The sequence below is a fragment of the Neovison vison genome, chromosome 4 (assembly GCF_020171115.1).
Source record: "Neovison vison isolate M4711 chromosome 4, ASM_NN_V1, whole genome shotgun sequence".
Taxonomy (NCBI): Eukaryota; Metazoa; Chordata; class Mammalia; order Carnivora; family Mustelidae; genus Neogale; species Neogale vison.
The window spans coordinates 225,182,866-225,206,424 of record NC_058094.1 but is presented as its reverse complement, the minus strand read 5'-3'; positions in this window follow the sequence as shown (position 1 = coordinate 225,206,424).

Sequence of the window (23,559 nt, the reverse complement as noted above, 5' to 3'; positions counted from 1 at the left end):
GAAATCTTTTTAAAAAGTTTCAATAATAAAAAAAACTTAGAATTTTAAAAAGCCTCAATAATAATATGAAGAACGCCAATCATTAACATTTTGTCTCATTTGCCCTATCACGCTCTTGCATTCTTGTGCCTCCCCTCCTTTTGCCCCCTCTGTGTATGTGTATGAATAATATATAAATAATATAAAGGCAATATTTTTCTAAACCATTGAGAGGAAATTGTTTCATGCCCACTTTACCCTGAAATGTTTCGGCACGCATCACTCAAGATAAAGGACATTCTTCCCTGGGGTGGGCAGAATTCTAACATGAGCTCCCAGGACCCCAGCCTTTCCTCACCCCCGCTCCTTACGGTCTGGTTGGAACGTGTGCCCTGACGCCACACCCGTGATTATGCGACGTTACGTGGCCAAAGAGAGGCTATCTGGGTGACTTCCACCAACCACATCAGCCCTCGAAAAGCAGAGCCAGGTGGATCGTCAGAACACTAGCAGTGATTGACACACAGCTGCCGGCCCATGTGGAGGGGACGGGAGAGCGGCCTGTAGGAGCTGAGAATGCGCCTGGGGAAAGCCAGCCAGCAAACGGGGACCTCAGTCCTACAACTGAAAGGAACTGAATTCTGCCAATGACCCAAATGCGGCTGGCAGTGATTCTTCCCAGAGCCTCCTGGCCAGTCTGATGGACACCCTGACTTTGGCCATGTGAGACCCTAAGCAGAGAACCCAGCTGAGTCCATCTGGACTTCCGACCTCCAGAATGGTAAGGTTCTAAATGAGTCAGGTATCTAGCCACTGGATTTGTGATCGTTTACTGTATGGCAACTGAATTCACCTGCTCAAGAGAAACCAGAATGGAGGCCACAGTTTGAATAGAGCCCCAGACCGAACACTCATCAAATCTTAAACCGCCCTCATTTCCCCTATACAGGGACACTGGCTTTAAAGGAAACTGAAGCTTTCTTCATGACAGTGTGACTTACTACAACTTCCAAGCCAGTCACTATGCACAAGAAAACTTCCACAGTGCTACTACCCCAGAAAGAATGTAAATTTCTAGTAACCAATTACAATAAAACAAAAACAAAAACAAAACAACTCCCCGTACATAGTTTAAAAACTGAGCTTTAAAGGCTGACAGCCACGCTCTTAACCACCTTGGGCTTGAAGTCTCCCTGTTCGTGAACAGCTCCTTTCTTGCTCCCTGTGATATTCATATCAAGTAAAGCTCCTTGAATTTTCTTCTGACAACCCAAAGGGTGAGGGAAAAAAAAAGCCGCACAGAGCTGACCCAAGCAAGTAGTGATCGGGAAGAATAGAGCGGTCTTCTGAATGCATTCTATGAGGTTCACTCTTTTGAAAATAACGTCTGTGTGTATTTCTTAGAGATCATGAGGCATGTTACTGAGGAAGCAACTAAGCCTCTGGGGAGGAGGACCCAGCAACACAGAAAGGTGGGACAGGGTGCTGTCATTTTTGGGTTAAGTCTTGTTAGAACTATGCAGATTAAAAAAAAAGTAATTATGAAGAAATACTTGTAAGTAACTGGAAACATACAGGACACTGACTATCCCCAAATCTGTGCACTTCATTTATATTTTCCTTCGGTACTGGTCCCCTCTGCCTGCCCCACCATCACTGCGCTGGCCCTGGGGAATACTGGGCCCCAACTGGACTTCTTAGAAGCTGTGGCTAAAATGTTGCCCAAAACCTTTCCTTTCTGCTCCCTTCAGAACGAGTGAGACAGAGGGAAATTTCAAACAATTTTTTTTAAGTCTTAGTAATGGAAAAATGGCAAAGGGGACCTGACTATAGCAAGGGCGCATATATGTACACACACATACACACCTATTCCATAAAAGTCCATAAAAATGGTTTGGCTTACACGCAGACTTCTAACCCTTCCAGGCTCATGCCATCCCAAGGTTGGCAGGCCACACCCATGAAGCACTGGGAGACAGCTGCGCTGGCACCCTGCCTTGGTTCTCTCCTAGCTCCTGCAGCGCCCCCGCATCGGGCCCATTGCATGGCCCACCACGCAGCAGGGGCCTCCGACACATCATATGAACCATTTGAACCCCAGCTCATCTCTCACTGAGGGCCTGCTCACTTGGTTTTGGTTTCTCCCTAGAGGCGTGACTTCTGGCCCCTGCTCTGTGAGGTCTAGTTGTAGCTGATGACCTCACCTATAGAAAAGGCATGGCAAGGCCCACCTGAAGTGTATGACCTGCCACATAGCAGGTGATGATACCTTTACTAATAAAAACAAGGGATTCCACAAAGTCCCCATATTGGCATGTCTACTTTGCCAATATGTTACCGACCAATATTAGTTTCTTTTTTTTTTTTTAAGATTTTCTTTATTTATTTGACAGAGATCACAAGTAGGCAGAGAGGCAGGCAGAGAGAGAGGAGGAAGCAGGCTCCCTGCTGAGCAGAGAGCCCGAGGCAGGACTCGATCCCAGGACCCTGAGATCATGACCTGAGCCGAAGGCAGCGGCTTAACCCACTGAGCCACCCAGGTGCCCCCCAATATTAATTTCTTAACAACGGAATCTCATTGAGTTCTCTTTCTGGAGGAAAGCGAGAGACGTCATCAAATATGACCAAAGTCTGAAACCAGAATTTAAAGTACAGAAATAAAAGAACAATTGGAAACTCTGTAGAATGATAAATTAAATAGCTCCAATAAGCAAGTCTACTTTAGAAAAGGCTGAACTAGGAAAGCATTAAAAACAAAACACACGCCTCTTCTTTTCTCCATAAACAAAGTGACCGTCCTCTAAGCGTTCAGTCCTATTGGAAAGACAGCTGTTGAAGCCGAGGACGGGGTGACAGGTGAGTGGACCCACCCTGCAAACACTCCATCTGTTGAAAAGCTTCCGTCTACGCAACTTAACTGCCAAACATCTGACAGAAAGTAATACTGAGTCTGACTACATCAAGTTGAGACTGTCTTTTTAAGAACAGGTAAAATAATTATAAAATCTAAAAGAACGAATCTACTAGTTGTCAACCCTAACCAGAACAGTGGACGCATTAGCTGGGTTTCCTCAGCAGAGACGAGCAACAGGAAATCAACAGCGCAATGACCGGTGACCACCGAAGCCCCACCTGCTAAGCCACAGCAGCACGAGCTGATCACCTGATGACCGGGTGCAGCCAGTCCCCTTGCTCCAGCCAGTTCTGGCAGAGGGAGGAAGCTGACAGTGACCCGTACCGAAGGTGTGAAAGGGCAAGGCAAACTAGCAGCCTCCTGCAGGGGGAACTGGGGATGGGAGCGGAGACAAGAAAATTCTGATACTCTTTGAAGTCTTAATCTCATTTTATACCTGGAGTATTATTATTATTATTATTATTATTATATTAACAACATGATTTGTGCAAATCTTGAAACGGAAAGAGATGGGAGTCCGGCCGTCAATAAACACCCACAAGCGGGAGCGTAAGGCACACGCAACACACAGACAAGGAAGAATTTCAGTCTCTCCGTTTTCCGGCTACATGGCTGGGATTCCCAGGTCTGTTTTCTCACCTGAAAAGAGTACTACCACCCGCCTGGGAGGATTGGTTTAAGGATTAGAGAGGATATAGACAGGAGACACAACACAGGACCCACACGAGGCATGTACTCAGGAACCAGCACAAAGCGCTGTTATGATTTCCAGACATAAGACTAAAACAAAGACACAAAAGCCTCCCAAACACCCAGTATAAGCAGACCATAGTATTTCAAGACAAAATATAAGAAACGTTAAAAATGGACAGAAGATTTGGTTCAAAGGCCAACAGAACTTTTCTTGGCTCTGAAAATCATGATGGGGCTTCCTTTTTCAAAATTTAAGTTCCATCCAAGGAGAAGTTCTATTCGTAAAATAATAATAATATTAATAATAATAATTGAAAGTACCAAATACTATTTGATTCTCAACTCTTGAAGTGGTTGTCACAGGAGGATGAAGCATGGGAGAAAAAACACTCGCCAACGCAAAAGAGCACCTGCACTGTATTTCAACTCTGATTTGCACCCCGGTGATCAGCTCAACGCCCTTCAAAAGGTCATTTTTAAACATAAAAATCATTTTTGTTTGTCCCCAGTTATATTCTTGCATTTTTAAAAAGATTATTTATTTATTTATTTGACAGAGATCACAAGTAGGCAGAGAGGCAGGCAGAGAGAGAGGATGAAGCAGGCTCCCTGCTGAGCAGAGAGCCCGATGGCGAACTCGATCCCGGAATCCTGGGATCATGACCTGAGCCAAAGGCAGAGGCTTAACGCACTGAGCCACCCAGGCGCCCTGTCCCCAGTTACATTCTGAAGGTTCCTTAAAGTTTATACCTCACACATGAAAAGTGTCCAAATCAGACAGCAATTAAAAAATAGTTGTTGGAGACCTAATTAAAGTCACAAAAAGGGGTCGCACACGCAGCTCTGTTTCTAGACTTCTGCACCTGTTTCAGTCCCCCAGGTAACTGACAAGGACAGCCCCCTTTCTCTACAAGCCTTCCCTGACTCCTGCCTCAACCCTCACGCAAAGTTCATTGCCCTTCCTCTGATGATACTTATCGTTCATCCAAACAGAACCTAACCCAGACTGAACCATCCCTTATCTCCCCCAGGGAGCGAAGTTTTCCCCATTCCTCACTCATGTCAGTTAAAGAGAAACTGACCAGTGCTTACATGGAGCGCGGCCAGCCCAGTGTCCAGAGATGCCCCGTGCTCCACACCAGTCACCCGCCACATTCCACGAGGTCCCGAGGGCAAGGCGCATCACTACTGCATGTTCCTTTCAAGGAAAAGCCAACTTCTTTTAAGTGGGTGTGCACTTCTCATAAATGAATTTCCCTTCATTCCCACTGATTTTATTTATTTGTCAGAGAGAGAGAGAGTACACACAAACAGGCAGAGTGGCAGGCAGAGGCAGCGAGAGAAGCAGGCTCCCCGCCAAGCAAGGAGCCCAATGAGGGACTCGATCCCAGGACCCCGGGATCATGACCCGAGCCGAAGGCAGCGGCCTAACCAACTGAGCCACTCAGGCATCCCCATTCTCACTTCTTTTAAACAGAGGTAGTGATGCTCTTTGAAGATGCACTTTGTACGAGTGCCCTGGACTGAGGGCGTGATGACAATACCTCTATCATCATAAAAGAAACCAGTTACATCATTTCTGAATGTTTGGGGAGCCATTTAAAAATGATGAACAATGATAAAAACAAGCATACGGGTCAGAAATGTGCAGAACATAATCCATATCTTAGCCGCGCATGAAAGGGCAGTAGAGACCGAGGGCTAGGACATCAATGAAATCACAAATATTCTTAGGTCTTACCCTGTAGAAGCCACAGTGTGGATGGCTGCTGTATTCCTGGGTCACGTACAGCAGTCTCTTCCGGAAGGTTGCTGTCATCAGACATGCTAGTACGTAAATGAGAGCTTTCTAAGATGAAAAGCTGTCTTTCCCTTCTGATGCCCCCAAGAACCCTGAGCCCTGGATACAGGAGGCAAAGAGACCGGGAGGCAGATTGGAGAGAGAGCAGGTAACCAGCACCATCATGTTCCTCTTTCTGCAGAGCCCCCTCGGCTGAGCCCACTGACCCTTGCTGGTCCCCAGGCACGAGGAAGCAGGCCTGGTGCAGAAGGATAGATGCCTCCACGCCTCTGGTCACGCTGTCCCTTCCTCTGTCATGTCCAGATGGCCTTCCTTCTCATGTTGTATGCTGTAAAGACTTTCCTGACACCTCCCACCCATGCCCAGCAAAATGGAATCACCCTTCCCAGCAGCCCCAGGGCACTTTTCTGAACTCCCTTTAGGGAGCTCGTGTTATTCAGAGTTTCTTATTCAAGTGTCTGTCTCTCCTGAAAACCTGCTAGCCCCCGAAAGCGAGACCTTGCTGCACTTGCGTTCATCTGGGTGGAGGAGGTAAGTCAACACATGTTCGATGGAGCATGGATCATGGACGGCGAGATGGATGCAGAGGGGGTGAAAACCGCAGCCCAAAGCGGGGAGAGTTCTGAGGTGCAAAAAATATCATCTCTCTCTGCCTGTGGACGCGGAGAGGGCAGAGATGGGAAGAAGACCACAAGCCACAGCTGCCCTTGTGCGTTTCCCGTGTCGGAGGATGGTGGCGAACAAGGGTCTACGTGAGTCTTTACCCAGGGAAGCCAACAGCTCATAATTCCTCCGCATCACGTCTCTGTACAGCTCCTTCTGCCCTTGACTAGCATGCCCCACTCCTCCCGGCTGAAAACCACCGCCACATCCTCCAACACCACCGGGAGCTCCTCAAACACCACAGGAACCTCCTCAAACAGCCCCTCTTCAGAAGGATCCTGCAACAAAGAGCAGCAGTCACTCAACTCGCCTCTTACGCCAGACACGCGGCGGCATCCTTTTAGGGTCCTTCTCAAGGCCTGCTTCTCTTGGGGGGCTCGCCGAGAGGCCCAGATGTAACTCTGAGGAATTAATGACTCCATCCAACGTCGAAGTAGCAAATTCGCGAGGCCCAGAGTTAGTAGGTAAAACAAATGAAGCTTGGCCTGATGCTAGAGCCTTATGACTGCCCTGGGCCCCGTCCGGTCCCCAGGGGGTGCTTCCACCTCGGTGACTACAGCGGTGACCGTGCGCCTCTAGCCCCCGCCGTGACCCCCCGCTGGGAGAGGGCGGAGGAAGAAGAAATGCTGAAGAACGGAAGACGCTTATGTTCGGGGACCTGGCGGACGCACGCCTTGTTCCTAAAGGAATTCAAATCATAAACGGTCAGACCTACTCATCAGGTTCTAACACTGAAAAGTAGAAGGAACATGAACAGGAAGAGAAATGAGCTTCTTTCACTTTTCTAGATTCTGGAAAAATCCAAGCTTCCTAACTTGAGAGCTGGGCCCTTATGATGGACGAACGACTAGGCTTTTCTCACGGGGATACCGGAGGGGCACTCAGAATGGTTTCTAGTAAAATCCCGCTTGCATGAAATAGTTTAGAAATGGTGAAGTTTCGTTGCACAAAACTGCAGTTCACAGAGGTTCTTCACAGCCAACTTTGCAAAGAATGAGGCACTTGCAAGGTACCCGCGAGGGGCGCGCTAGAGCGTCTGGTCCGCTGTGCGCATGCGCAGGGGGGGCGGTGCCATCTGTGGCCACGCCCAGGCTCAGGTGCCCCTTGAGCTCTCAGGCTCGGGCCACATCAGTCCCCCTGACGCTCTGTGACCTCCCAACAAGACCAGTTCAATCGGACTTGCTCCATGGGCCTCAGAGCAGCATCGGAATCATCACATAAAACAGCTTGTGTGAGGGAACTGCAGTGTTTAACAGTGCTGCGTGATTCTTAAGTCGAAAACATTTTAGAAATTAATTATTTAAGAGCTCTGGGGTTTTGTGGTCGTGTATTATTTACTGAGTTCTGTGACTGTTTGGGATTCTGGATAAAGATTGTTGTCCTGAACTTAGAGGTTTCCTTTTTATCAGAAGCTGGAATGTTCTGTCCCACTAATTATGTTTTGTTATCTGCAAAAGGAGATGAAAATAATAGGGTTGTGGTCTTAAATAAATGAGATAACATGGGGCACCTGGGTGGCTCGGTTGTTAAGTGCAGGTTTCGGCTCAGGTCCTGATCTCAGACTGGTGAGATCCAGCCCCACATCAGCCTCCACGCTCAGTGTGGAGTCTGCTTGAGATTCTCTCTCTCCTTCTCCGTCTGCTTCTCCCCCCATGCGTACTCTCTCACTCTCTAAAATAAACAAGAAAACCTTTAAATAAATGAGATAACACTAGTAAAGCACCCAAAACCACACCTAGTGCCTCCTAAGCATGTTAGTGTATGGAACATTATAATGTTCACAGCAGATATGACTATTAATTTTCCGTCGTTGTCTTGTGACACCTGTTGCTGCTAGCATGGAATCTTTCCCCCTTGAGGCGGCAATCGTTACAAACACATTACCTGGCCACAGGGTTCAGCAGCGTCATCGTGCAAAATGTTGACCTTTGAGGAGCTGTGGGCATCATCAGCAATTTCTTTTTGCCTCAACTCAGGAATGCAGTCTAGATACAGTGTAGGAACTTCCCCCTGGGGTCCTCCAGTTCAGCCTCTGTGCTGGGCAGGAGCTGGGCCATGTTATCATAGGCTTCCAGAGCCCCTGGGGAGTACAGTATGGGGTACTCTGCCGTGAAGAGGTGCTCTGGGCTGGCCAGGACATCTCCACATTCCTCTCGGACACTCTGGAAACGGGCCGCGCAGATGGGGTCCCGTGCTGCCAAGGCATTGACACAGAACAGGTGAGCTTTGCTCTTGGCGTGGTATTTGAGAGTCTCCACCTTGAATGGCCCTGTATAACCTTCTATTAATCTTGACCGTTTGTCCCTGACAGATGGGTATTCTCGGCAAGCAGAGCAAAAGAGAGCCGTCTTCTCCTCATTCATGACCAACCATGGGAACTGCGTAAACCAAGACTTCTGGATAGAGCGGGGTTTCAAGGGTTTTTTGCTTTTTCCTGCACAGTCTACCTCAGTGGTGCCATGCTCAGTGATGAAGCGGGAAAGGCAGGCTTTCTTCTGCTGGGGCAGGTCCCGTCCAGCTTCTCCTGCTGGACTTCGTGAGTCCCTTCCTTCCATGTGGCCCATCTTGTTTTTCCCTTTAGAGAAAAGAAACCAATGGAATTTGCTAGGAAATCCTATAGTTAGGGTCACTGTACCTCCCAGGCCTCTCGGTGTAGCAAACACAAGAGCTGGAAATCACGCAAGAGTGGCCCAGGCTCTACGGAATTCTCTTCTCTCAGACCCCCAGCTCCCCAGGCCCACTGGACCTGACGCAGAAGATAATCAAATGAGCTTTAAGCATCTCTCCCCGTTTGAAGTTTAAAGGGCATATAACCTGGCCAGAAAGAGATCCCTGCAGTTTCATCTCGGCAACCTAAGACAGCGGCACCGTCTTCAGGAGTTCTAACTTATTTATGGATAGGAACACTGAATTTAATAAAATGTTGGCTAAAGAAGATAATTAAAGCCAAATCCTGGAATTCTGTCTTCAGCAGGAATGCCCTTCTCCAGGACCCCTACCGGACAGGCATTTGCACTTGGCTCGTGTCTTTTGGGTAAGGGGACGACCTACCTCCTGGGTAGATGCGCTTGGTCCCAAGTTTGCCTTAAGCTGTGATCTACTTTTTTTTTAAGATTTTATTTATTTATCAGATAGAGATCACAAGTAGGCAGAGAGGCAGGCAGAGAGAGGTGGGGGGAAGCAGGCTCCCTGCTGAGCAGAGAGCCAGATGCGGGGCTCGATCCCAGGACGCTGGGATCATGACCTGAGCTGAAGGCAGCGGCTTTAACCCACTGAGCCACCCAGGTGCCCCTGTGATCCACTTTTGAGTTACTTCTACTCAGGGTCGCTACTTCAGTCCCCTAGAGACACTCAAGTCCTCTCTCACACCACAGCCCTTCCAACGAGGAAACAACTCTCATGAACTCACTAAGATTTTTCTTTCAAGCTAAACTAGAAGTTTCTTTATCCACTCCTTAGATGAAACACAGCTTAGGCAGCTTTAAACCCCTCCACAGCCATTTCTTATGCAGCAACTTCTTATGCATCAAGTGCAGATGCCCAGTGGCCAAGGACTCAAGGCTTTTCGCTCCAGGCCAACAGACCAATCTATACAATCGTAGCCAACCCAGGAGCACAAAGTGGCTAATAAAGAGAAAGCAGAATCAAAATTAAGAGCCAAGCACTGGGGACACCTGGGTGGCACAGTCGGTTAAGCATCTGCCTTCGGCTCAGGTCATGAACCCTGGATCCTGGGAGGGAGCCCCACATAAGGCTCCATGCTTGGCAGAAAGCCTACTTCTCCCTCTCCCTCTGCCTGCTATTCCCCCTGCTTGTGCTCTCCTCCTCCACCCTCTCTGTCAAATAAATAAATAAAATGTTTTTTTTTTTTTAAGCCATGCCTTGGGAAACAAAATCAGTTAGTGTCTCTGAAGTCTTGGGCTCCCTGTGATCCCCTGAGACAGATCCCAGGGGAGAGCAGGTGCCTGTGAGCCAGCTCCTCTAAGAGCTTGTTGGCCTCCCTTCTCTCCTGCAGTGGGGTCTGCTGCACCCAACCATCCCATCCAGTGACCAGATGTCATCTGGCCTGTCCATCAACAGGACAGTCTTCTCAGAGAAAAGCCAAGGTAAATCCCTAAAACTTGGCAGACATCTGTTCATTCATCCAGTGGTTATTTATTGTGTAACTACTCTGTGCCAGGCATTGGTCTCAGCACTGGGACTACAGGGGTCAACACGACAAAGTCATGCCTTTGTGGAACTAGCATAGAGAGTTATAAATCAATATATACTCTCAGGAGGAATAAAAGGAAGTGAGATAGAAAATTCAGAGAATGATATTGGGGGTGGTATGCATATTTCCAATAAGGGGACAGCGTTGCTGGGGAAGGACAGCATTCATGTGTAAGTTGGCAGAGAACAGGGAGAAGCCAAGTGTGAGCCAAGACAGGGGTCCTGGTGCCCATCTTTCTGCTCCTCCCCAGCTAGCAGCCCTCCTCCCATGCGGATCCACACTCACCTGGGTGCTGGCTCGGGACACTCCTCCGGTCCCTTACACTGCCTGGCCATGGCTCTGGCCTTTGCTCAAACTTATAGAACAGCTCTGGGTTGGCAATAGTTGGTCCTGATTCGGGAACAGAGAAGCCCCTTATGAAGTCTTGGATCCACGGCATCTCAATATGAAGGAAAGGTCCACCTGGGACATCCTCTCCACACTGTGAGATAATTGGTCAGGGACATGGATGAGAATCTTGATGCCTTAGCATAGTGGTTTGGAAACTCAGACAGAAACTCGAATACCCACGAGGGCCCTAAAAGCATGGGGGTCTGAATGCAATGGAGAGCACAAGCAAGGACCTGTGCCCCTTTTGAGGATGAAAAGGTATGAAAACTACTGATTTCATACTGATTTTCACTGAGGCTCATAAACCCAAATGCTGAGAGGGGTCAGGCTGATAACATAGCTGACGAAACCAGGCCAGATGAGGAGGCTGTGGTGACCTGTGTTAGGGGTCGGCTGCTGCTCCCCCACCAGGGGGAGGCCACCATGGGCAGCACAGTGTCAGCACTGCCAGACTGTCCCACTTTTCAAGAAAAACCAGAAATCATAATTCCATGTGAAAGCTCCCACTGGTGAAATATTGACAACTTACTAAATATTATAGAGACCAGGCTCCTGGCTGGCTTAGTTGGTAGAGAGTGTGGCTTTTGATCTAGGGGTTGTGAGTTCAAGTCCCACATTAGGTGTAGAGATTACTTAAATAGACTTAAAAAATTTTTTTAAGATTTTATTTATTTATTCATGAGAGACAGAGAAAGAGAAGTAGAGGCACAGGGAAAAGCAGGCTCCCCGCTGAGCAGAGAGCCTGATGCAGGGCTCTATCCCAGGACCCTGGGATCATGACCTGAGACAAAGGCAGACACTTAACCGACTGAGCCGCCCAGGTGCCCCATCCCCTCCCCCAAATTTTTAAATATTGTAAAGAAACCAACAAAGTGATAAACGCCAAAAAAGGCCCATGAGCTGCTACTCTGCAACTTCTGGTTTAAAAGAATCAGAAGTTTCCAAACTGGTGTTGGCAGGCATGGGAGAAGACCCAAGCCAGTTGCAATCCCTCGACCCACAGAGAGCTGAGACTGTTGCTCCCACTAACCTTGGACAGGCACAGCAGGTGGCCATCGAGGTGAATTGAGAAGACAGAACATACGTTGTACCCACAGGCAGAACAGCAATCGCCTCTGTCCATGGTACCGAAAGTCTATCCACAGAGAAACGACATTCAGAAAACAGAAAAGATGAAAAATCTCTACACGGGCACCAAGTTTGAAGTTGTTTTCATCTCAGTGAGCCTCTATGACATTCTCTGAAGGAAACCAAGGCTTATAACGTGAGAGGGTTTGGGGCGCCCGGGTGGTTCAGTTGGTTAAGCATCTGACTCTGTTAAGGCTCCAGTCATGATCTCGGGGTTGTGGGATCAAGCCTGGCATCAGACTCTGTGTTCAGCACGGAGTCGGCTGGAGGTTCTCTCTCTCCCTGTCCTTCTGCACTCTCTCTAAATAAATAAAATCTTAAAAAAAAAAAAAGGAAAAGTGAAAGGGTTTGGTGGAAGTCACACCAGTGTCACGTGGTGGAGGCTGGGACTGAGAGCAGATTCCCACAGGCCAAGTGATGCTCTTTCGACCACCACTCGCGACCTCCAGGGCCCTATGGATGCCTGAAACAAAATTCACCCTGTGGCTGCACGGACCACAGGTGGGGCTTCCCACCTGGCACGCTGTGATATGCTGAGGTCCAGCCTGGACAGGCCTGACTTCCCCCACTTCTCTTGCCCAATCGAAGGGTAGAAGAAAAAGGGTGGGACATGACTCCGCACGCAGTTAAGTTACACATGGGACTGAGCAGATGAATAATGTAAACAGATCTGAAAAAAATGGTAGGAGTCCAGAAAATTCTCAAGTGTATCATAGTTGGATACAGTCTGGAATGCTGATCTAGACTCAGGTGGTAGGGAAGCTAACAGAAGTCCGTACCTAGTGGAGCCACCAGCCTTTCCGAACCACAGATATCCTTCTGTTGCTGACTCAGCAGCATCCACTCCTCCTGAAGCAAGTATACAGTGATGTCATCAAACGTCACAGGAGCCTAGAGGGGAAAATGACACCAACTAAGCACCAACTTGCTGCTTAAATTAGCCTTTCACACCTGAGTTCATGACCACCTGAGGGCACCTGTACTCTGGAAACCTATCAGATCGGGAGAGGGGCATTGTCCATCTCCATGTAAGACCTACACCCCACTACGCTCACCTCCTGGGTCCAAATCACAGCGGGAATGAGACTCTCTTCTAGGAAGGGCCACACACCGAAATGGGAGTCTTCAAGAAAGCCAACTCCGGAGTTCCATTATCTTTTCCCTACACGCTCTTTGCCCGCCCCAGTACCCAGCAGTTCTCAGCCAGGGCCTCAGCAACAACTTATGGCACATTCTTGTGCAAAATCTTGAACCTGGTAAGGAGGATGTATCTGATTCCTAGAAAGAGCTGAAAGCCATTCAGAGCTGTCTGTCAATAAAATCAGTGATTAAGACAGGGAAAGGGTTAGAGTGGATAACTATATCCCATGGGGCTTGTAAAGTGGTTCCGTTATGCCAAAAAAGAGTATGGGGGTCAGAAAATATTTCGGGGAGTACTAGAGTAAGATGGCAGATCAAATAATTACACTGAATTTTACATCCTCCTTGTGAATTTAAAACAATCAAAACAATCCAAAGCAAAACCCCCAATAGGATGGGAAAGAAAATAAGGGGACAAAAGTAATATAATTTTGGAAACTGAAAAAGTAGTAACTGAGCAGATCCAAGAAAATCAAATCCTCACCCAGCAGAATACTAATTGAGAAACCCCCCAATTTATTCCAGAAAACACAAAAAAGGCTCAGAATCTACAGCACCAAGAACCTCCAGTCTAGGAGTAAAGGCAGTAAGTAAGTCTCAGACAACGAGAAGGGGGTGAGGGGATGCTATTCTCCAACAAATGCCTGTCCAGATTCCCCTACACAGCTCTGCATTGACAAGCCCCCTTCTATGCACTCAGAGCTTTGGTTAGAATTTGGGATTTCGACTATTAGTGTTAGCTAATAGCAGGACTACCTGACATGCAAGGAAAGGATCTCACAGGGCTGAAGAGACCAAAAACAGACAGTTGCAGGGGTAGGAGGCTGGTAGGAACTGAGGAAATGAGCATGAGGTTTGGAGAAGAAAACTTTACAAAAATAAAACTATCATCATAGCCTCAGAGAGGTAAGCCACTGCAGCCATGCAACAAACCATTATAAAAGAAAGAACCAGAAAAGGAAATAGAGCACATTGCTTGTTTATCCTTTTAATTTCATACCACGAACATTTATCACCTAGTGTAATACATAAAATTACTAACAAAAAATAAATTTTGCCAAAGCAAAACAACATCTTGGGAAACAGTATTTTGGGGTAAACAGAAGTCCTTCCAGAGTGACAACTGTGAAAGGGACACATGCATTTCCATCTATGACAAGTTCTAGCATATTTGTTCTAAAACTGCCCTGTAACTTTACAGTCAGATTTTAAGCACATGAAATATCTATTTTAAATTTAACAATAGAAGCTTCTTGAGAAAAACAATATAGATAATTCCTACTGCTCACTGTTGAGTTGCATGCTTACAAAAATAAGGAGTACTTTTCTTATAAGTCAATACATGTTCACTGCAGAAAACTTAGACAGTGAGCAGAAAAAATGTTTTAAGATCACCCACAATCCCCTTACTAAAAAAAAAAAAAGAATTACTATTGACATTTGGTGTATAACCTTCCCATCTTCTGTTTATGAATATGTCTGAATGAACAGTAAAAACAAAAGTGGTTTGGAAACACAATGATCCAAAATTTTTGGGACACAGCAAAATTAGTCTAAGGAGGAAATTTATAGCAATACAGGGCTATCTAAAGAAACAAGAAAAATCTCAAACAATCTAACGTTACACCTAAAAGAATTAGAAAAAGAAGAACAAACAAGGCCCAAAGAAACAAAATTATTAAGACCAGAGTGGAAATAAATGAAAGAGGAAAAAAAAAAGGAAGAATCAATGAAACCAAGAGTTGATTCTTTGAAAAGATAAACAAAACTGATAAACCTTCAGCCAAACTCAAGAAAAAAATAGAGAGGACTCAAATAAGTAAAATCAGAAGTGAAAGAGGAGAAGTAACAATGGATACCACAGAAATAGAAAGGATTATAAGGGAATATTTTCTCTTATTTATTCATTTTATGAAAAATTAAATGTCAACAATTGAACAATCTAGAAGAAATGGATAAATTCCTAGAAACATGCAATCTTCCAAAACTGAATCAGGAAGAACTAGAAAATCTGAACAGATTCAGTACTAGCAAAGAAATTTGTTTGGTAATCAAAAAACTCCCAAAAAACAAAAATCTAGGACCAGAATGGCTTCACAGGTGAATTCTACCAATCACCTAAAGAAGAGTTAATACCTATTCTTCTCAAAATTCTAAAAAAAAATAGAAAAGGGAGGAAAACCTCTCAATTCACTCTGTGAGACCAGCATAATCAAAACCAGACAAAGACACCACAAACAAAGAGAACTACAGGCCAATATCCCTGATCAACACAGGCAAAAATCCCCAGTATTAGCAAACCAAATTCAACAATACATTAAAAGCATCATTCAGCACAATCAAGTGGGATTTACTCCAGAAAAACAAGGATGTTTAAATATTCACAAATCAATCAATGATACATCACATTAACAAAAGGAAGGATAAAAGTCATATCCCCTGAATAGATGTATTAAAAGCATTTGACAGAATAAACATACATTCATGATAAAAACTCTCAACAAAGTAGGTTTAAGGAAACACACCTCAACATAACAAAGGCCATATATGAAAAAGCCAGTTGACATCACACTCAGTGATGAAAAACTGAAAGCTTTTCCTCTAAGATCAGAAATAAGACAAGGATCTCCACATTCACCACTGTTTTTCACCATAGCAGTGGAAGTCCTAGCTGCAGCAATCAGACAAGAAAAGAAATAAAAGGCACCCAAATTGGCAAGGAAGAAATAAAGCTGTCAATATTTGCAGATGATGTGATACTACACACAGAAAACCCTAAAGACTCCACCAAAAAGCTATTAGAACTAATAAATGAATTCTGTGAAGTTGCCAGGATACAAAATTAATATACAGAAATCTGTTGCATTTCTCTACACTAACAAAGTAGCAGAAAGAGAAATTATAAAAACTCCATTTAAAGTCAAAACAAAAAGAATAAAATATATAGGAATAGAAAACTATATGACATTGATGAAAGAAATGAAGAACACACACACACACACAAATGAAAAGACATACCATGCTCATGGATTGAAAGAATATCAATAAAATGTCCATATTACCCAAAGCAATCTACAGATTCAGTGTAATCCATATGAAAAAACCAACAGCACTTTTCACAGAACTAAAACAAATAATGCTAAAATTTGTATGGAACCACAAAGACCTAGAATAGCCAAAGCAATCTTGAGAAAAAAGACTAAAGTTAGAGGTAACACAATCCCAGATTTCAAGATATACTACAAAACTACAGTAATCTAAACAGTATGCTACTGGCACAAAAACAGACACATAGAACAATAGAACAGGATAGACAGCCCAGCAATGAATCTTCTCATATATGGTCAATTAACTTACGACAAAGAAGGCAAGTATATGCAGGGGGTAAAAGACAGACTTTTGAATAAATGGTGCTGGGAAAACTGGACAACTACACGCAAAAGATTGATATTGGGCCACTTTCTTACATCATACACAAAAAACTTCAAAATGGATGAAAGACCTCAATGTGAGAACTGAAATCATATAAAACTCCTAAGACGAAGCATAGTCAGTAATTGGGCATCAACCTTAGCAAAATATTTACAGACATCTCCACAGGCAAGAGAATTAAAAGCAAAAATAACTATTGGGACCAAACCAAAATTAAAGTGGTGAAGGAAACCATAAGCAAACAAACAAAAAATTACACACACACACACACACACACACACACACATTTCTCAGGCGTGAAAAAGAATGAGACCTTGTCATTTGTGACAACACGGATGGACCCAGAGGGTATTGTGCTAAGTGAAAAAAGACAGAGAATATGACTTAGCTTATATGTGGAATCTAAGAAACAATACAAATTAAAAAACTGAAACAGACCCATAAACACAGAGAACAAACTGATGGTTGCCAGAGGGATGGAGAGATGGAGAGATGGTGGTGGGAGAAATAAATGAGAGTGATTAAGAGTACAAACTTCCAGTAATACAACAAATAAGACATGGGGATGAACAATACAGAATGGCGAATACAGGCAAAAATATTTAATGATGTTGTGTGGTGGGAGATGGTGACATTTGCAATGAGCACTGAATAATGTAGAGAATTTTCCAATCACTACGTTGTACACCTGCCACAAATACAATATTGTGTGGCAACTACATCCCAATAATAACATTTTTTAAGAATAGAACTGTCCTGGGGCGCCTGGGTGGCTCAGTGGTTTAGAGCTCTGCCAAAGGCAGGTCATGATCATGATCAGGTCATGATCCCAGGGTCCTGGGTGCTCAGCAGGGAGCCTGCTTCCTCCTCTCTCTCTGCCTGTCTCCCTGCCTACTTGTGATCTCTGTCAAATAAATAAATAAAAATCTTAAAAAAAAAAGAATAGAACTGTCCTGCCAAATGTATATGGTTTTTTAAAAAACATTTTATTATTTGACAGAGAGAGATCACAAGTAGGCAGAGAGTCAGGCAGAGAGAGAGGGGGGCGGGAAGCAGGCTCCCCGCTGAGCAGAGAGCCCGATGCGGGGCTCAATCCCAGGACCCTGAGATTATGACCTGAGCTGAAGGCAGAGGCTTAACCCACTGAGCCACCCAGGTGCCCCAGATGTATGTGTTTTAAATAACTATTTGCTCTCAGAGAGTCTTCCAAGGCAAAATATGATTATATTTCCAAAATTCTGCTGGAAGATGGGCTCCACTAAACAAGGCAGTCAGACAGGAAAGGGGTAGACAAACGAAATGCACTAAGGAGAGCCAGCATGGGGAAGGTGGGGAGAGAACATTTGAAATTATGCTGAAGGCAGATCCCGGCATGATTACTGTACCCAAGGACTAGCAAGCAAGCTGTTCTGACTGGGACAGGTTAAACTTGTGACCAAGGACAAGCAGGGCTTCCTATTCCTGCTCACCCCTCCCCCTCTCTTCCTGAGATAACAGGTGGGCTTATAATGAAAGCCAAGGGACCCATCACTTTAGCTGTAGCTTCCACAAGGACAAAGAGTACGGCTAGGACTGAATGCTTAGACAATAAAGAAGTGTCTTCCCAACAAGAGTGACTGCCCTAACTCCGGGATTTCTCTTTTAACCAATATTGATTGTGGCAAGAGCCTTCTGATTCCAAGTGACCTCAATGTAAAGGAAACAAAAATCTTGAATAAGAGCAATTTTTTTTATCTTATATATAAAGCAAAGAGTGTCCCTGACTGTTCTATTTTAGTGGTTCCCACTGTCTATAGGGCAGAACTCCGGCTTAACCCAGCACCAGGTTCCCTCCATCTGAGCCTAACTCACCTTCCTAACTTCAGCCTGACCTGGAATCTCCACTGCAGATAGATTAGTGTAACTGCAATCACGGAACATATCTTGCACCTTTCTTCCCTCTACAAACCCAACCTTTAGATTCTCCGACTCTGCCTATTTCCTCCTACTTACTTAGTCTACCCACCCATCAGGTTCCTATTCACATTCTGTCTCTTTCGGGAGGAATTTCCTAACCACCTACTCTTAGCATTTCTCCTTCCCCTGAGCAAGGAAGCCTTTGCATCCCTCATGGAGCTGGAGGTACTCAGGAAGCCTATGCTGATTGGCTTATTTTATAAAATTCCTTCACCATCACTCCCCCGCAACACACACACACACACACACATTATGCAGTAAGTTTTTCACAGGCACTTAATTATTTCATTCAATATACATTTATTGTTTGTTTTGTATGTGCTTGGTGCACAGTGATCCTAAGACATGGAAAACAAAACCACTATTTTAAAGGAGATTAAAATCTAGCAGGAGGTGACAGGCATCAGTGACACAGTGCAATGATAGAACTGGGTCCAGAGAAAAATGAGATCAGAATGAGCACTTCCATGGAAAACAGAGGGAGTAGGAACCAGAAATGCTGAGGTAGTAAATATATGCACAATAAATACTCCCATTTGGCAGCCCCCAAAATCAAATGTCTCCCAGAGGGTATAGGAGGTGTCAGACTGTGGTGTTCTTCAGAGCATCACACCCTGTAAGCAGAAGGGCTCCTGGAATGATGCTATTTTATGAGTCATTCATTCCAAAAATACTGAGAACTTATGAAATGCCAGATGCAGCTCCACTGTCCCAGCTGGGGATACAGCAGACAGTAAAGTCAGCATAATGTGAATACATAAATGTGAGAATTTTATATGGTAGTAAGGGCTGGCAAGAAAATAAAGCAGGATGATGGGATAGAGTAATGGGGGGCAAATCTTTGGACTTCTAACCACTATTCTGCCAATGGCAAGCAATATACTCCACACCCAGTCCTAGGTCAAGACTGCTTTTAGTTAATATCACAAAACAGCAACAAAGGAAGATACTAATAATAGACCAAGCTACTACCTCCAGTGGAGCCCCAGTCTTCCAGGCTGGAGCCAAACATGGACATATATCCTTCCGGGCGATGCTACAAGAAGTAGGTAAACTAGCAACTTTAAGTGGGCCGGAAATATGCCAGATGCTTTCTCTTTTTCTTCTAGGGCATTTCCTGGTTAGGGGGAATCCATGTAGTCAGGGCTAATCCCTGCCCCTTGGCTTCTACTACGTCTTAACCAGCCTTAAAACACGCAGGGCCTCTTCCAAAGTCCCGACGGAGGAGTGGGAAAACGGGAAGCACCTTTACACTGCGCGGGTCACCCACCCCAGCATCAACCGAGCGGCCCCTGGGCAGAGGGCAGCTCGGCCAGCGGGAGAGGGGGGCAAGGAGGCCGCTCGGGGCTCGGAGCCAGTGCGGTCGCTCCTCCCTGCGGCACCCGTGGGGAAAAGGCCGCCCGAGTGCGGAGGAAGAGGCGGCGGGCGAGCGGGCGAGTGCTTCCCTGCAAGGCTGGCTCATCTGCGGGGGCCTCCGCCCGCACCGCCCGTCTCGCGGGAGCCCAGGTCAGGGGTCTACCGGAGGGGAGAGGGCGGCCCCAGGGCCCTTCCAGGCCTACTTCCCCGACTCCCTGGGCTCCAGGGCCCCGCTGGCGGTGGCCGGTGCTGACCCCGCCTCCAGTCTGCCCCACCCCCCGCGGTCAGGCCTGTGAATGCCGCCGTCGCGACCACCTTGGGGACTGGGGCCCCCGGACGGAGAGGACGCACGGCCGCCCAGGAGATCTCCCACGTCGGGAGAGCGGTACCGCTCCCGGCGCCCAGGGAGGCGAGCGGCGGGGACCAGCGCCGTACGGAGCGAACCGCTTTACGGCAGCCGCCGGGCTCAGGCGGCGGGGCATCACGGGAAGCGTAGTCCGGCCTAGTTAAGCGGCTCTCAAACCGCTATTGGCTCCCGAAACTCGAGGCCCTGATTGGACGCCGAGCAGCTCGCTCGCTGCCCTTCCCACCTGGCTGGAGCAGGTTCTCAGGTAGCTCCCGCGCCACGCTCTCCCAGACCCTGCACGGAGGGCACACCGTTCTCCCTGGGCAATGACAGTGCCTGTCCTTGCGTCTGTTTCCTCGCACTTTTAGGGCCAGTGTCAGCCTTTAAGGTTTCAGATTTTATTTAACATAGGAGTGAGATGCTTTTTTCCTTAAATATTCATTCAAAAAACATCATTGCTTGCCTACCACATGCCAGGCACTGTGCAAGGTTTGGGAATGCAAAGCTGAATGAAACAAAACTTTGCCTTCGAGGAGCTTATAGTCTATTGGGGAAACAGACCAGAAACACATAACTAAAATACACAAGCGCTGTGGTGGTGGGAGCATATGGGATAGTTAGTCAAGCATCTCCTGAGGAAGTGGCACCTGAAATGAATTAAGGGGTAGGCGTTAGCGAGGTGAAGCGCTATGGATGGAATTGTGGACCCCCAAATTTGTATGTAGCCCCTATGTGAAGGTATTTAGATGGGAGGCCTTTGGGAGGTAATTAGGTTTAGATGAGATCATGAGGATGGGGATGGGATTAGTGTCCTTGTGAGAAGAGACAACCAGAGGGCTTGCTGTCTCTCTGCCGTGGGAGGAAATAGTGAGACGACAGCTGTCCGTAAGGCAGGAATAGAGTCCTGACCAGAACTCAGCCATGCTGGCATCTTGGTCTTGAACTCCCATTGTCCAGAACAGTGAGAAAATAAATGTCTGTTATTTAAATCACCCGGTCTGTGGTATTTTGTTATGGTAGCCGAGCTAACTAAAACAGAATGGGGAGAAAGATGTTGCAAAGAGGTCCACTGGCCACAAGAAATAGCAAAAGCAAAGCCAGACAGCCGAGCAAATGGCGTGTGCAGGGATGGTGTAAGACAGGAAATTATGAAAATGTCACTGGAGACATATTTGGGGGCTGGATGTGGAAGGCAGTGTATGCTCCCTCAATTTGAAATGAGCTTTAAGCCGTGAATAATGTGGGCAAATTTGCACTTTAGTTGGATCAGTCCTACTGCAGAGCAAAGGGTGAATTTAAGGAGGAAAGAAAGAAGACCAAACTACAAAAATACACTTGCTTTCCTTTCTTCTCTCATCTTCTTTTAAAGACATGAAAGAAAACTTCACCTGTCGCCATTTTGACTTCAGTCTATCCTTTCTAACCGATTCAGTTCTTTCCAGCCCATGTCTTAACTCAGGCAAAGAATTCTGTGATGGGAACCACAATTATTCCCTCGACCAGTAATGACTACCCTGAGCCAGCAAGACCCCACATGACTGACCTCAACACGCCGATCGACCTGACCTTTCCATCCCACTTGCTTGTACCCACCAACGTTTGTCCCACTTTCGCTTTCTATAAACTTAGAAGTGTTTTCAGCATTTCGGAGACAGTCTTTGAGCCATTAGTCTGCTGTCTTCCCGGTGTTGGCCTCACTGAAATAAACTGCCTTCTCTTTTCACTTCTGCTCATCTCTTTTTTTTTTTGGATTTTGTCCGCGGTGAGTGGCTAACCTGGTCTGTTGGGGACCCCCAGAGCGAGATGCCTCTTGAACCCCTGTGCCCTGGTTACAGACATACAATTACATGACATGATTATAACAACATATTGTTTAGCTCCTAAACAATAGTTTAGTTGTTTAGAAACGATTTAGAAATTGTTTAGAAACTAAACAATTGTCCTACTAAACAATTGTTTAGTTTCTAAACAATATGGGTGTAATATATATAATAATCATAGTACAAATAATAAAGTGCAGAAACCTTAAGTGTTTAACTTGATGTGTTTTTACATGTGTAACAGGTAGCCACCACTGAGATCAGATACAGAACATTCCCAGCACTCCAGAAAACCCCCTCTTGGCCCTCCCTTTATATATACACAGAGAGAAAGTGACAGAAAGTAAGGAAGTGATTATTATAAAGGTGTTAGTTAAATTAAATATAAAAATGTTTTGTGTAATTTTTTACATGTGTGTGTTTTAAGTCACAATTCAAAGTTTTAAATTAAAAAAATCAAGTAAATATAATTTATATTTTAATTTTTTATTAATACTTATTGCCCCACTGATCTTTGCATATTTGGATTACCAACCCTGAGCAGGTCTGAGTAACCATTTTCCATTACACTATGCAATTCTGCTTTTCCAGCCAGGGTTGAATAGTGCTAAACTCGGCAGGGGTCAAGGAGAATACCTTTTCTAGAAAGGTGAGATCTCTAGCTCCCAGCGCAGCCATAGCTATCCATCTGTGTACGTACCTTGGAGAGCTGCATTTCTGCCCTGAGTTATCCCTGTCTCCTTCTAATAAATTCTTGCTTTGGGATTTAAACATTGGAGGTGAGGTGGTTGAGACAGCTTGGGCTGGAAAATGAGTTTCTACACGAAAGGTACAGAAAGATGGGGTAGTATCTGGAGGGAAATGGGTCGAAAGAGGAGACTAAGATGTGAGACAGGAGATCCTCTTTCTGCTGTTGATGGGAAGGGAACTGATGGTTAAGCCCGGTGGTTGGGGGGGGGTTGGCAACGCAAGGACCCAAGACCAAGAGGATCCAGGACCACAGTACCAAGGGCCTTTCCAGGAGTAGGGATACTTCTAGATGACATCACAAGGAAAGAAAGAGAAGACAGAGTGGTTGTCGGTTTGGTTCGTAGATTTGCTATAGATTTTCCCATCTGATGACATCTCTGTGGGACAAGGTCATCTCATGAAAACAGAGGGGAGGTGGGAAAGAGAAGGCATGCATTGTCATTGCAGAGAACAGGAAACAGAGTTTATGGGGAAACAGAAGAGCTAGGATGGTCAAGTTGAATTAAAGGCCTGTTTGAGGTTTGTGATCACAAATACAAGGTAAGAACAGTCTATCTTCAAAATTCTGTCTAGAAGCAGAAACTTGGGAAGATATCTGGGTTGGAATGTTGCCAGGGGAGTATGAATGGGGGTAGAAAACAGGGATTTAATGGTACTTTCCCTGGAGTGGTTCATAATGATAGAAAAGTGGTTCTCAGTTCCAGTTAGGGGCATGTGGAATTACCCACGAGGTTTCCAAAGAATCTGATTTAATGGGCTCAGGATGGGGTCTGGGCCTTGGCAGGGTTTCAAAGGCCACTCTGGTGGTTCCAATGAGCAGTGGATGCTGAGAATCACCACACAGACCATGGCTCCTAAGGGGAGACAGGAGGGAGCTACTCAAAAGTGAGGCCCTGGTGGGCTCAGTGAATTTGGAATAAAGGACAGTGTGGGGTGCCCGAGCAAACAGGCTGGAAGGACAGGAAGTCCCGATCCATA